We start from the raw sequence: 13758 nt of genomic DNA on the forward strand, positions 1-13758 counted from the left end.
TGGTCAACACCGAAATCAGATTGATTATATTCTTTGCAGCCAAAGATGGAGAAGTTCTATACAGTCAGCAAAACAAGACCAGGAGCTGACTGGCTCAGATCATCAATCTTTATCACCAGATTCAGACTTAAATTGAAGAAAGTGGGGAAAACCACTAGACCATTCAGATGTGACCTAAATCAAATCCCTTACTATTATACAGTGGAAGTGAGAAATAGATTTAAGGGACTAGATCTGATAGACAAAGTGCCAGATGAACTATGGACGGAGGTTCGTGACATGGTACAGGAGGCAGGGATCAAGACCATCATCAAGAAAAAGAAATGCAAAAAAGCAAAATGGCTGTCTGAGGAGGGCTTACAAATAGCTGTGAAAAGAAGAGAAGCAAAAGGCAAAGGAGAAAAGGAAAGACATACCCATCTGAATGCAGAGTTCCAAAGAATAGCAAGGAGAGATAAGAAAGCCTTCCTCAGTGATCAGTGCAAAGAAATAGAGGAAAACAACAGAATGGGAAAGACTAGAGATCTCTTCAAGAAAATTAGAGATACCAAGGAACATTTCATGCAAAGATGGGCCTGATAAAGAACAGAAATGGTATGGACCTAACAGAAGCTGAAAATATTAAGAAGAGGTGGCAAGAATACACACAAAAACTGTACAAAACAAAAAAGATCTTCATGACCCAGATAACCACGATGGTGTGATCGCTCACCTAGAGCCAGATATCCTGGAATGTGAAGTCACATTCCTTAGAAAGCATCACTCCAAACAAAGCTAGTGGAGGTGATGGAATTCCAGATGGAATTCCTAAAAATTGATGCTGTGAAAATGCTGCACTCAATACGCCCATGAATTTGGAAAACTCAGCAGTGGCCACAGGACTGGAAAAGGTCAGTTTTCATTCCAACCCCAAAGAAGGCCAATGCCAAAGAATGTTCAAACTACTGCACAATTGCACTCATTTCACACGCTAGCAAAATAATGCTCAAAATTCTCCAAGCCAGGCTTCAACAGTACATGAACCGTGAACTTCCAGATGTTCAAGCTGGTTTTAGAAAAGGTAGAGGAACCAAAAATCAAGTTGCCAACATCCATTGGATCATAGAAAAAGCAAGAGAGCTCCAGAAAAGCATCTACTTCTGCTTTATTGACTACACCAAAGCTTTTCACTGTGTAGATCACAACAAACTGTGCAAAATTCTTTAAGAGATGAGAATATCAGACCACCTTACCTGTATCCTGAGAAATTTGTATGCAGGTCAAGAAACAACAGTTAGAATTGGACATTGAACAACAGACTTGTTCCAAATCGGGAAAGGAGTACATCAAGTCTGTACACTGTCACCCTGCTTATTTAACTTATATAAGAGTACATCATGCAAAATGCCAGGCTGGATGAAGTGCAAGCTGGAATCAAGATAGCTGAGAGAAATGTCAATAACCTCAGATATGCAGATGACACCACCCTTATGGGAGAAATTGAAGAGGAACTAAAGAGCCTGTTGATAAAAGTGAAAGAGGAGAGTGAAAAAGTTGGCTTAAAACTCAGCATTCAAAAAACTAAGATCATGGCATCTGGTCCCATCACTTCATGGCAAATAGATGGGGAAACAATGGAAACAGTGGCAGACTTTATTTTTGGGGGGCTCCAAAATCACTGTAGGTGGTGACTGCAGCCCTGAAATGAAAAGACACGTGCTCCTTGGAAGAAAAGCAATGACCAGCCTAGATAGCATATTAAAAAAGCAGAGACATTACTTTACCAACAAAGGTCCATCTAGTCAAAGCTATGGTTTTTCCAGTAGTCATGTATGGATGGGAGAGTTGGACCGTAAAGAAAGCTGAGTGCCAAAGAACTGATGCTTTTGAACTGTGGTGTTGGAGAAGACTCTTGAGAGTCTCTTGGACTGCAAGGAGATCTAACCAGTCCATCCTAAAGGAAATCAGTTCTGAATATCCATTGGAAAGACAGATGCTGATGCTGAAGCTCCAATACTTTGGCCACCTGATACGAAGAACTGACTCACTGGAAAAGACCCTGATGCTGGGAAGGACTGAAGGCAGGAGGAGAAGGGGACGGCAGAGGATGAGATGGTTGGATGGCATCACTGACTCGATGGACATGAGTTTGAGTGAGCTCCAGGAGTTGGTGATGGACAGGGAGTGCTGCTGTCCACGGGGTCGCAGAGAGTTGGACACGACTGAGCAACTGAACTGAAGTGAACCTCACACTGGGACTTTACCCTGTGATCTTTTAACTGAGATCACACTCCTGATCTCAGAACTTCGTGAAGCTCAGATTCTTGCTGTCTCATGGCAGAAAGAATTCAGTGAGAGACAAAGTGATAGGTTAGAAGTGGATTCATTTAGAGAGACTCACGCAGTCCAGACGGAGTGTGGGGCGTCTGAGGAGGTGAGAGGCTCCGGAATCTGGCGTGGTTAGTTTTTATGGGCTGAGTAATATCATAAACTAATGAGTGGGAGGATTGTTCCAGATATTTTGGGGAAGGGGTGGGATTTCCAGGAATTGGACCACCACCCACTCAGTCCAGTATTGTTGCTTGGAGAATCCCATGGAGAAAAGGTCCTGTTGGGCTACAGTTCAGGGGGTCGCAGAGTTGGGCATGAGTGGCTAAGCACAAACATACTTCCACCTTTTGGTACTTGGCGGTCAGTCTCAGAACAGTCATGCTGACTCTGGGTGTGTCACTTAGCTTGCCGTGTGTCACAGTGCGTATACACTGAGGCCCCAGGTCCAGTGGACATGGACTCGTCTGCCATCATGGACCCACTGGGTCGAATCAGTTTATGTCGTGTTCTCGGGCTATTTCATTATTTCAGAAGCTGAGCCCTGCCGCCTTCCCTCCTGCTTCATCATCACATGCTTTTCTGGATCTCCCGCTAGAATGTGAGTCAGACTGAAAACCCTGGAGGCAGGACCTCAGCTCTCTCCCAGCACACAGCAGCTGCTGGACAGATACTGATGCAATGAGAGCATGGGTCTCACCCGCGTCACGGGCAGAGATTCCCGTAGCTACTGTGGGAATGAATGTGTGTGCCACGCCCTCTTTAAACTGCCCAGGAAGCTGGAGGGGGCAGAGGTCCTGCTGTAACAGGAGGGACAGGGGCAGGGCACAACTTCTGAAAGAAGGACACAACATAAACCAGTCAGAACCAAATGAGACCAAGTGGCAGACGAGGCTGGACCTTGACTCTCAATCGGCAGGTGAAATGACACACCCAGAGGTGCCACGGCAGTTCCAAGGCTCTGCTGAAAGACCAAGGAGGGGGTGGTGGCCCCCGTCCTGGAAATCCCACCCCTTCCCCAGAATAGTTGGGATAACCCTCCCTCCCATTAGTATATGAAATTACCCAGCCCATAGAAAGTAACCTCCCAAATTTCGGGTCTGCACTCGCCCTCTGCCACGGCCTGCGCTCTGTCTGTGGAGTGCGCTTCTCTTTGAATTGGAATAAATCTGCTTCTTACCTATCACTCTTTCTCTCATTGAATTCTTTCTGCGATGAGACATCAAGAACCTGAGTTTCATTAGGTCCTGAAACCAGGTACCATGGGTTTTGGCTGGGTTTGAGTCCCAGCCATGTGGGCTCAAGTCCCAAGCAGGGTTTTGGCTTGGTTTGAATCCCAGCCATGTGGATTTAAGTCCCAAACAGGCATTTGGCGGGGTTTGAGTCCCAGCACATGGGCTCGAGTCCCAATCTGGGGCAAACGGTTACCCCCCAAATTGGGTTTGCCTCTTGGTGAGCGCTGAGCCAGAAAATGCAACCAAGCCAGAGATCGGAAGGAAGGGTTATTATTATTTCTTGTTATTATTATAACAAGTAAGGAGAAAACGGGGATCTTTCCCAGAGTGGTGTCTCCTCAGCAGCAGGACTCGGGGGGTTTTAAGCTAAGGGCACAGGTATGTTCATGAAGGGGCTTGAGCAGGGGAGAAGTCGGCATATGATTGGGGCAGAGGTGCACAGAGTCCAGCCTTTAGCTGACTGAAGTCATAGGGTCAGAAAAGGTCAATGTCCTCCTCTCACGTGTCGCTGTCTATCTGGTGGCCAAGCTTCAAGCTGATCTTCACCACCGACTCAGAACTGGGAGTCTTCACAACAGATGCATTATCATTGCGATTGTTATAGCTCTTGCCAGGTAACAGTCGTTGATTCTTTCCCTTGAGGTTGTCGGCTTCTAAGGCCTGTCCAAGGGCAAGCACTGGGTCCAGGGTCAGGCCACAAAGCGGCTTCTCTTCTGTCAAGAAGGCTCAGCCCAGCTCTCTCTCCAGGGACACCCACCTTCTCTGCTCATAGTCCTTTCTGTGGTGATAGAGACTGTCTTTCCATTTCACCTCGATTCCATGGAGTGACACCTGAACACACGGCCAGGCTGTCTGGACAGAGGCCAGTGCCTTCCCTCAGCGGCTTCGCCTGGGGAGGGCAGGGTTTGGGGCGACGCCTTCCTCAGCCTCGCTGAAACGAGACTTCCTGTCTGACTCGCGCCTGTCACTGCCTGTCGCTTAGTTTCCCTTTGTCAGCTGGAAGAGATGGACAAGTGAAGAGCTGTGGGTGAAGTTCTATTTACGGCAAAATGAGGACTGCAGCCCGGGAGACAGCGCCTCAGATAGCTCTGAGAGGCTGCTCTGGAGAGGGGGGGGAGGCCAGCAGATAAGGTGATGCTGAAGGGGGCGCTCAGAGCAATCAGGCTCTTACTCCTGCTAGTCATGTGGAGCTGATGTCACCATGAAGGGATGTAGTGATTTTCTAGATATGAGGGGATACAAGGATTGGGATCAGGAAACCAGTTCCTGAAAATATCTAGCAACGTAGAGACCTGTCCCACCAGATTCCCTGGAGCACAGAGTGCCTCACCCCACCCTGAACTCCCTCAGGGGGTCTTGAGATCAACAGCTGCAGCAGCCCAGTGTTCAGTCTCCACAGAAGTGAAGAGAAGTGAAGTGAAGTCGCTCAGTCGTGCCCGACTCTTTGCGACCCCATGGATGGTAGCCTGCACCAAGCGCCTCCATCCATGGGATTTTCTAGACAAGAGTACTGGAGTGGGTTGCCGTTTCCTTCTCCAGGGCATCTTCCCCACCCAGGGATCGAACCCGGGTCTCCCGCACTGCAGACATCACAGACAACGCTTTACCGTCTGAGCCACGTCAGACGCTGCTGTGGTGTTCAGTCGGCAAACGCTCCTGGCGAGTGCCGCTTGCAGTCAACACCGTCACAAGTAGGAAGTTACTGTGTTCCTGCTGTGTGTTTGTGGTGTGTGTGTTTATAGTGTGTTCATGGTGCGTGTCTGTGGTGTGTTCGTGGTACATGCTTGTGGGGTGTTGGTGGTTGTGTGTGTTTACAGTGTTTTCATGGTGTGTGTTTGTGGGGTGTTGTGTATGCTTGTGGTAGTGTTACCGAGTCCAAGCTCCAACTGCTTGTGCCATGACAGGCCGATTAACAGAGATGAGGAGTTGAGGCAAGGAATGTGACTTTAGTCAGAAAGCGATCTGACTGAGAAGATGGCCAAGTACTGTCTCAAATTAATCATCTTGTTGGGGTTTGGATGCCAGTTTCTTTTACAGGACAGAGAAAGGGAGGAGGTGAGGAAAGAAAGACCATTATCTTTCAAATATCTCCAGGAATGGGCAACATCAGAACGGGAGTGTGTTAATCTCTTCAGCAGAGGGGCAGGGCTCCCCAGGCAGGTCATTAAGTATCATTATAATCACAAAAGCAATGAAAAACCAAGGTTACAGTCACAGATTTTTAACTTATATGCTTATTTAACTTACATGCAGAGTACATCATGCAAAATGCCAGGCTGGATGCCGCACAAGCTGGAATCAAGATTGCCGGGAGAAGCACCAATAACCTCAGATACGCAGATGATACCACCCTTATGGCAGAAAGTGAAGAGGAACTAAAGAGCCTCTTGATGAAAGTGAAAGAAGAGAGTGAAAAAGTTGGCTTAAAACTCGACATTCAAAAAATGAAGATCATGGCATCCTGTCCCATCACTTCATGGCAAATAGATGGGGAAACAATGGAAACAGTGACAGACTTTATTTTCTTGGGCTCCAAAATCACTGCAGATGGTGACTACAGCCATGAAATTAAAAGATGCTTGCTCCTTGGAAGAAAAGCTAGACAGCATATTCAAAAGCAGAGACTTTTTAATATGACAGCATATTCAAAAGCATTACTTTGCCAACAAAGGTCCATTTAGTCAAAGCTGTGGTTTTTCCAGTAGTCATGTATGGATGTGAGAGTTGGACCATAAAGAAAGCTGATGCATTTTAACTGTGGTGTTGGAGAAGACTCTTGAGAGTCCCTTGGACTGCAAGGAGATCAAATCAGTCCATCCTAAAGGAGATCGGTCCTGAACATTCACTGGAAGGACTGATGCTGAAGCTGAATCTCCAATACTTTGGCCCCATGTTATTTTCCATTGTTTCCCCATCTACTTGCCATGAAGTGATGGGACCGGATACGAGAAACCTGACTCATTGGAAAAGACCCTGATGCTGGGAAGGACTGAAGGCAGGAAGAGAAGGGGACGACAGAGGATGAGATGGTTGGATGGCATCACTGACTTGATAGACATGAGTTTGAGCAAACTCCAGGAGTTGGTGATGGACAGGGAAGCCTGGCGTGCTGCAGTCCGTGGGGTCGCAAAGAGCTGGACACACTTAGTGACTGAACTGGACTGAAAGTCACAGATCCAGCATGGAGTCACACTTGGCATCTGTGTCTGTGAAGAAACCGTCTGGAGAGTGAACATTATCTCTGAGTGGTTGGAGGGGTCTTCTTGTTAAAAGGAGGTTTCTGAACTCACCTGTTGTTGGCAGCTCTGGGGTCAGGATTTCGCATTGCTGCTGCTTACCCTCAGCCCCCACCTCCCGGCTAGAACACAGAGGCCATGCTTCCAGTCCAGAGGCACTGAAGTACCCCACTGGGTACAATAGCCGTCTCCCAAGGGTCAGCATCAGGCTAACCCACGTCCCCAGTGGACGGGAGGGGCGGACATGGGTGCTGTAGAGTTGGGTAGCCTAGGAGGCAAGCTGAAGAAAATCAGGTCAAAAGCCCATGGGAATTTGAATTGAAACCACAGCCCACCCTCCCTGCCCCCTGTCCAGCTCCTGCCGTGTCCCTGGCCCCCTCCCCTGTCGTGGTCACTGCAGGGGTGGTGCTGCTCCACGCGGGCCCAGGACCACCCGCCAGGGCTGAGGTCCAGAGGGGCTGCACGGGGCTCCGCGTGGTGGGGGAGGGAAAGGCGGGGAGGGGGACGGGGAGAGCCCTGTTCTCAAGGCTTCTCTCCTCCACGCCCACCTCTCCTCGCCTCCCGGTGAGCCTGTCTGGTGACGTCTGTCAGCTCTTCGTTGGGCCAGAGAACATGCCCACCGTCACAGCCCCAGGGCCCCCGGGCTCACAGCCCCACTACACTGGCCTGCGAGTGGGAAGTGGCTGCCTCTTTTGATTTCAGCGTTCTGTGTCTTTGATGGGATGACCTTTGGGTGGGGGTGGGGGGGAACCGCAACTGGGAAGAGCCTGCCTGACAACTCAGCCAGGCCTTGGTGATGAGCAAAACAGCAAAAATAGATCTCAGACAGAGACATCGTTTCTTCCTACTGCTGGCCTCTGCTCTGCTCCTCGCCCTGGGGACCCTGGAGGCAGGAGCCTGACTGCCCTCGGGGCCTCCCCGGCCGCACAGACACCTGCCCTCATGACTCCAGGCCACTCTGCAGCCTCTCGGCTCCTGTCCTCGCCAGAGAGCGGCCCTGGCAGAAAAGCTGACAAAGCAATTAACAGCCTGGCCGGCTCATTAAACACCAGCGCTGAGACCCATTAAACCTTCTCCGGCCGTCAAGGGCACTGCCCGTAGGTCACGCGGGAAGGACTCTGGGCCTGGCTCCCTGGCAGCACCGGGCGGCCACGGCCACCATCCCGCCCACCAGGCCCGACCCTCCCGTCTCCTCGCGGTCATCTGCGAACACGTGATCAGCTGCATCTGCTCAGGTTTCTGCCTGAAGGCTCTCCTGGCATGGCTCCCAAGGCTGAGTAACTCCCAGGCGGCACCCAGGATGGGGCAGTAGGGATGGCCAGAGGGAGACGATGGCGCCACCTCTCCTTGGGGGGTACAAAGGACAGAGGGGACTGCTCACAGGAGGGCGTGTGCGACGCTGGAATGGCACCAGCTGGAACGGGAGGGCAGGGGGCAGTGTGGCTGAAGAGGAATGAACCGGGGAAGGATTCTGGCAGAGGAGGGCCTTTGCAGGCTTTGAAGAATAGTGCTTGATAGAAAGAAAGTGACCCCCCCCTTCAGGGAGGATTAAGTGACATCCAAACAGGGCTCAAGGCAGCCGGGGGGCTTCGGGTGGGCAGGAAGGTTTGCTGGCCAGTGTGAGACTCTTCTCTGCAGATCGGGCCCAGGCAGGGCCCTCCGTCTGAAGGCTAAGCCTCCTGGCACCAAGGTGTGTGTGCGTCCTCGGGACCCAGCGGGGAGCACGGCCGGCGCCTCCGTCAGGTGTGCAGGCAGCCCCCTCCCCGTCCCCTGAGCCACGTGGCTGGCGGGCTGCCCTAGGGCCAGCGTCAGGTCAGCCGCACTCATCTTGTTGCCTTCCTCTTCTTTTTGGCTGCACTGCACCACGCAGCACGTGGGATCCTAGTCCCCGACCAGGGATTGAGCCCGTGACTTCTGCAGTGGAAGCGCAGATTCCTAACCTCTGAACCGCGGGAAAGTCCTCGCCATTATCCCGGCCTGTTTCTCTCTCCTCGCGGGCCCTCCCCTCACCGCTCCCCTTTCAGCCTCGGGGTTTTCAGGCTTCCTGCTCCTGCCCTCCCTGCCCCTCGCCTCATCACGGCTCCTCCAGGCCCTTCGGCTGCGGCTGCAGCCCCGTCCGACCCTCAGTCCTCTGGGGCAGGGCGGCGGGGCGGGCAGGAGGGCATGGGGTCAGGGCACGCGGGTGCAGCCGTGGTTCACTGTTCTTCAAGTCTGGCTGAGCTGGGCTCCATCGATGGATGATAGAGGCTCACGCTTCTGCCCGGGAGCTCGGTCCAGGGGAACGACACCTGATGTAACCCCTGATACTCAATGCCAGACTGTGGCGGTCCAGCCACACTATCATTGCCCTGCCTGCAGGTGCTTTTAGAACCTGACCAGCTCTCCCTCCCCTGCGGTCCCGGGCACCTCCTCTCTCCGAATGACTGCAGGGCCGCTCATGTCCTCCCCCGGCGGCGTGGGCCTGCCCAGGCGTGTCCGGCTCTTCTGTGGCCCCGTGGACTCCTCTGTCCGTGGGATTTCCCAGGCGAGGACGCTAGAGGGGTTGCCACTTCCTGCTCCCGGTTTCCTGACCCAGGGATCGCACCCGCGTCTCTTGCGTCTCCTACACTGGCAGGGGCTTCCTTACCCCTGGCTCCCCAGGAAGCCATCTGCTCCCCTGCACGCCCTCTTATTTCCCTTCCAGCAGCCAGAGGGGCCCTTTAGAAACACACACCAGGGACTTCCCTGGTGCTCCGGGGGTTAAGAATCCACCTGCACAGGCAGGGGACGTGGGTTCGGTCTCTGGTCCGGGAAGCTTCCTCATGCTGTGGGGCAACTAAACCTGCGCACCCCAGTTACTGAGTGCATGTGTCTAGAGCCCGTGCTCAGCAGCAAGAGATGCCACTGCAGCGAGAAGCCTGCTCACCGCAAGTAGAGAGGAGCCCCCGTTCACCACAGCTAGAGAAAACCCGCGCACAGCCACGAAGACCCAGCACGGCCAAATAATAAAATAAATAAATAAATATTAAAAACTACCAGCTCACGTCAGATCTCATGATCCCTGCGCTCAGGACACTCAGCAGCTTGCTGTCTTATTCAGAGTACGAGGCCACTCATCACCACGGCCCATGGCCCTGGTGATTGATGACCCTCTGCCTGGCTGACAAAATTCCCTCTGCTTGCCTCCGTCTCAGCCACTCCAGCTCACAGCCTCCAGGTTGTAAAAGTGGTATTTAAACCCGAGTCCATCTGATTCAAGAGTTCACACCCTTTCCACTGAGAACAGTGTCATCCTCTTTCCCCAATGAGAAAACATGTTCAATACGTTTAGAGAACCCCCCCGGCGCTGCAGTGGTTAGGACTCGTGGTCGCACTGCTGTGGACCCAGGTTCAATCCCTGGTTGGGGAACTGAGTCCCACCTGCTTTGCAACCTGTAAACAAATAAATAAGTTTGAGATCAGACTATGCTTATGTGACTAGGGAATTATATCAGCATTATCCATAGAATTAAACCCTGGGGCAGACCCCATCACTTCTGGAAGATCACAAATGTCCACTAGTGTTGACCAGGTAGTAAGGTCATTGGCTGTTCACTTCCACCACCAAATTCCCCTGGATTTTATCTCTGCCCAGCTTATTGGCCCATAAAGAAGGGGGCATACCAGAGAATTGATGCTTCGGAACTGTAGTGCTGGAGAAGGCTCTTCAGAGTCCCTTGGACAACAAGGAGATCAAACAATCAGTCAACGCTAAAGGAGATCAACCCTAAATGCTCACTGGAAGGACTGATGCTGAAGCTGAAGCTCCAATGTTTGGCCACCTGATGCAAAGAGCCGACTCACTGGAGAAGACCCTGATGCTGGGAAAGACTGAGGCAGGAGGAGGGAGCAGCAGAGGATGAGATGGTCTGGTGGCATCACTGGCTCTATCGGCATGAGTTTGAGCAAACTCCAGGAGACAGTGAAGGATAGGGAAGCCTGGCGTGCTGCAGCCCATGGGTCGCGAAGAGTCAGACACGGCTTAGCAACTGAACAACCGCAACAACAGCCCAAAGTGTGGGCTTGGTCTTTTTAGCTTGCGAACATTTGTGACCGATCTCAGAAAGCCAGGAGATGACATTTTTCTTTCTTTAAATGCTCATGCTACCCACCACATAAGGGCAGTTGTTTCATCCCCATAATTTTTGTAAATAAAGCCTTCTGGCCCCAGGAGGCCTGAGCTCACATCTGCCCCAAGCCTCTGCAGACAGGTAAGTCCGGGCCGGTCTCAGAGGACGTCGGCCTTTGCTGTATCATCAGCAGAACCATCGCTGGGGAGCAGAGGAAAGCCTACAGGCCCCCGAGGGACCCACGAGCTCCAGGCAACGTGTCCCGCCACACGGTTCAGATCACGCCTATACAAGAGGGCCGTACGTGGGCCCAGGGCTACTTCCTCCAGGGTGGACACCAGGCTGGGACGTGACTGGGCCTCAGGTGGTCAGGCTCCCGGTCCCTGGAGCCAGCACACCGGGGCCCCATCACGTGTGCCTCCAGGAGCACAAACCCGTCACCAGGCAGTAAATCCCTTTTCCGCCGTGGGCATTAGTGAGACCCAGCCAGCCGCTGTCAGTCTCCCCGGGGCAGGCATCCAAGGACCTAGGCTGGCAGGTGCCCCCTCCCCGGATGTGGTCGGTGGGGAGCCCAGGGGAGGCCTGGGGGCGTTCTCCAGAATTCTCTCCGAGGACGGTGGGAGGCGTGAGGGTTTTAGGAAGAGGGAAGTGGGGCCCTAGGGGAAGGTGCACCTCCGGGTCCTGAAGTCACCTGTGGGTGCTGGCCGGGCGTTTGGAAGGAGGAGCATCAAAGTCACTGAGCCAGCAAGCCGAAGGCTCGGTCGCCTCCCCCGTGCCTGGCGCCGGGTTACGGCTCCGCTGGGATCCTCCTTGCTTTGCGGGGTAGGGACTCTCTCTCTCTCCCTTCTCCCGGGGGTAGGGACTCTCTCTCTCTCCCTTCTCCCGGGGGTAGGGACTCTCTCTCTCTCCCTTCTCCCGGGGGTAGGGACTCTCTCTCTCTCCCTTCTCCCGGGGGTAGGGACTCTCTCTCTCCTCCTCTCTCCTCCCTTGCTTTCTTTCCTTTCCTCTCCTGTCTTTTCTGGTTCCTAGGAGGAAGCTCTGTAGTGGGGACTGGACAGGCTTCCAGGCGAGCAGACGTGGGTCTCTCATTTTATAAATGGAGAAACCCCTGTTTTGAGGGACAAAAGGCATGTCCACCTGGCTGCCTTCCCAGCTGTGTGGCTGGGTCATCAGGGCTCCCCAGCCCTAGCATCTCATGGTCGCAGGAGCCCCCCGCAGAATAGCTGTGGGCTTAGAGGAGCCCAAGCCCGCAAGAGCCCGGGACGCACCTGGCAGGAGGTCAGGGCCCTTGGTCATCTGGCCCTGGGCCATCTGGTCAAGCATGTCACGTCCTCCTGAGCCTTCCATCGTCAACTGGACTCTGACAGCAGCCCACACCTCCTGGGATCTTGAACTGTAGGCTTTGGAAAAGAAATCAAGTATTTATTTGGAGCCAGGTTTGAGAAGTTAACTGCATGGGGACCAATTGCAGTAGAAACATTTGGCGGAGGTTAGGGAGGTGACGTGTCTAAAGCACCGAGGCCTCTCAGGCTGGCTCCTCTGCTGTCTGCAGACCGTGCCTGTGTCTCACTGGACGGCCCTCGTAAAGTGCGAGTCTCATCCTTACGTCGTGACCTGGGTCCTCCTGTACCCGGGGGTTACCGCCTGCTGCTGCTCTGGTATCTGTGTTTGAGAACATGTAACTCTTTGCTGGAGTTCCAACACTTTGCACATCTGATTCAGGTTGGGGAGCTGAGCCCCTGATCGATAAAGGGAAGCGGGGTTTGCCTGTGGACTATGTTTCCCCCTGGATCTTCGGACGTTAACCAAGCCTCCCTCTCCACCCAGGGCTTCCCTGCTGGCTCAGCTGGTAAAGAATCCGCCTGCAACGCAGGAGACCCCAGTTCGATTCCTGGGTTGGGAAGATCCGCTGGAGAAGGGGACGGCTACCCACTCCAGTTTTCTGGCCTGGAGAACCCCATGGACAGAGGAGCCTGGCGGGCTACAGTCCGTGGGGTCACAAACAGTGGGACACGACTGAGCGACGTTGGCTTTCACTTCACTCTCCTCTCCACCCAGAATCGGGGGAGTGGATGGCTTGGGGACGATGCAGCGAGGGTGGAGGAAGGAAGGTCCCTCGACTGATCCTACGCCCCACCCCCCAACTGCCAGGCCCCACTTTGAGGCTGTGACCAAGCGCTCTTCTAACAACTGCTGCTGAAGCACCTGTGTGACGCCTAGCGGCCCCGCTCCATCTGGAGGCTCACCCCCTCCCCCAGTTTTCCTGCCCAGAGCGCAGAGCGCTTCCCTGCCTTTCAGGCGCCATCCTTCCCAGCGGTCCCCACGTGCCCGCCTGAAGCCAAGCAGTGGTGACCGGAAGCGTCTGCACCCCGAAGACCCTCTGGGTGGGGTTGGGAGGTGGTCATTCCCTCAACCAGTGAGGGCCAAGCACACTCTCAACTTAGGAAAGAAGACAGTCTCTCCCAGTGGGGTGGGGGTTACATTGCGAACTGGGGAGAGGGTCCGTAAACACAAGGATCGGTCAGCGGAGCGGCCTCAGACAGTCAGAGGAGGGGGGGCGTAGAGACTGCCCACCGCCCCGGGGGGCCAGAAAGGCAGGCGCAGTGATTAGTGACACCACGGGGCCCAGGCCGCTCAGCCGCCCGCTGCGGAGGCTCAGAACCTGCGGGTCTGCACTGCTACTGTGGCCGCCAGTGCTGCCTGGGGCGGCGACAGACGCCGTTTCCTGCGGCCTGGCCGTGCAGCTGCAGCCTCCCGGTTGGACGGAAGCTCTCTGAGGAGGAAGGAGAGATGGTGCCAGAAAGGAGCCAGCCCTCCACCCCAGGGCAGGCGGGCTCCGCTCCAGGCCCCTGGGGGGGGGTCTCATCCGTGGGTTTCTCAGCAGGGCGCTGA

The sequence above is a fragment of the Capricornis sumatraensis genome, chromosome 14 (assembly GCF_032405125.1).
Source record: "Capricornis sumatraensis isolate serow.1 chromosome 14, serow.2, whole genome shotgun sequence".
Lineage (NCBI taxonomy): Eukaryota > Metazoa > Chordata > Mammalia > Artiodactyla > Bovidae > Capricornis > Capricornis sumatraensis.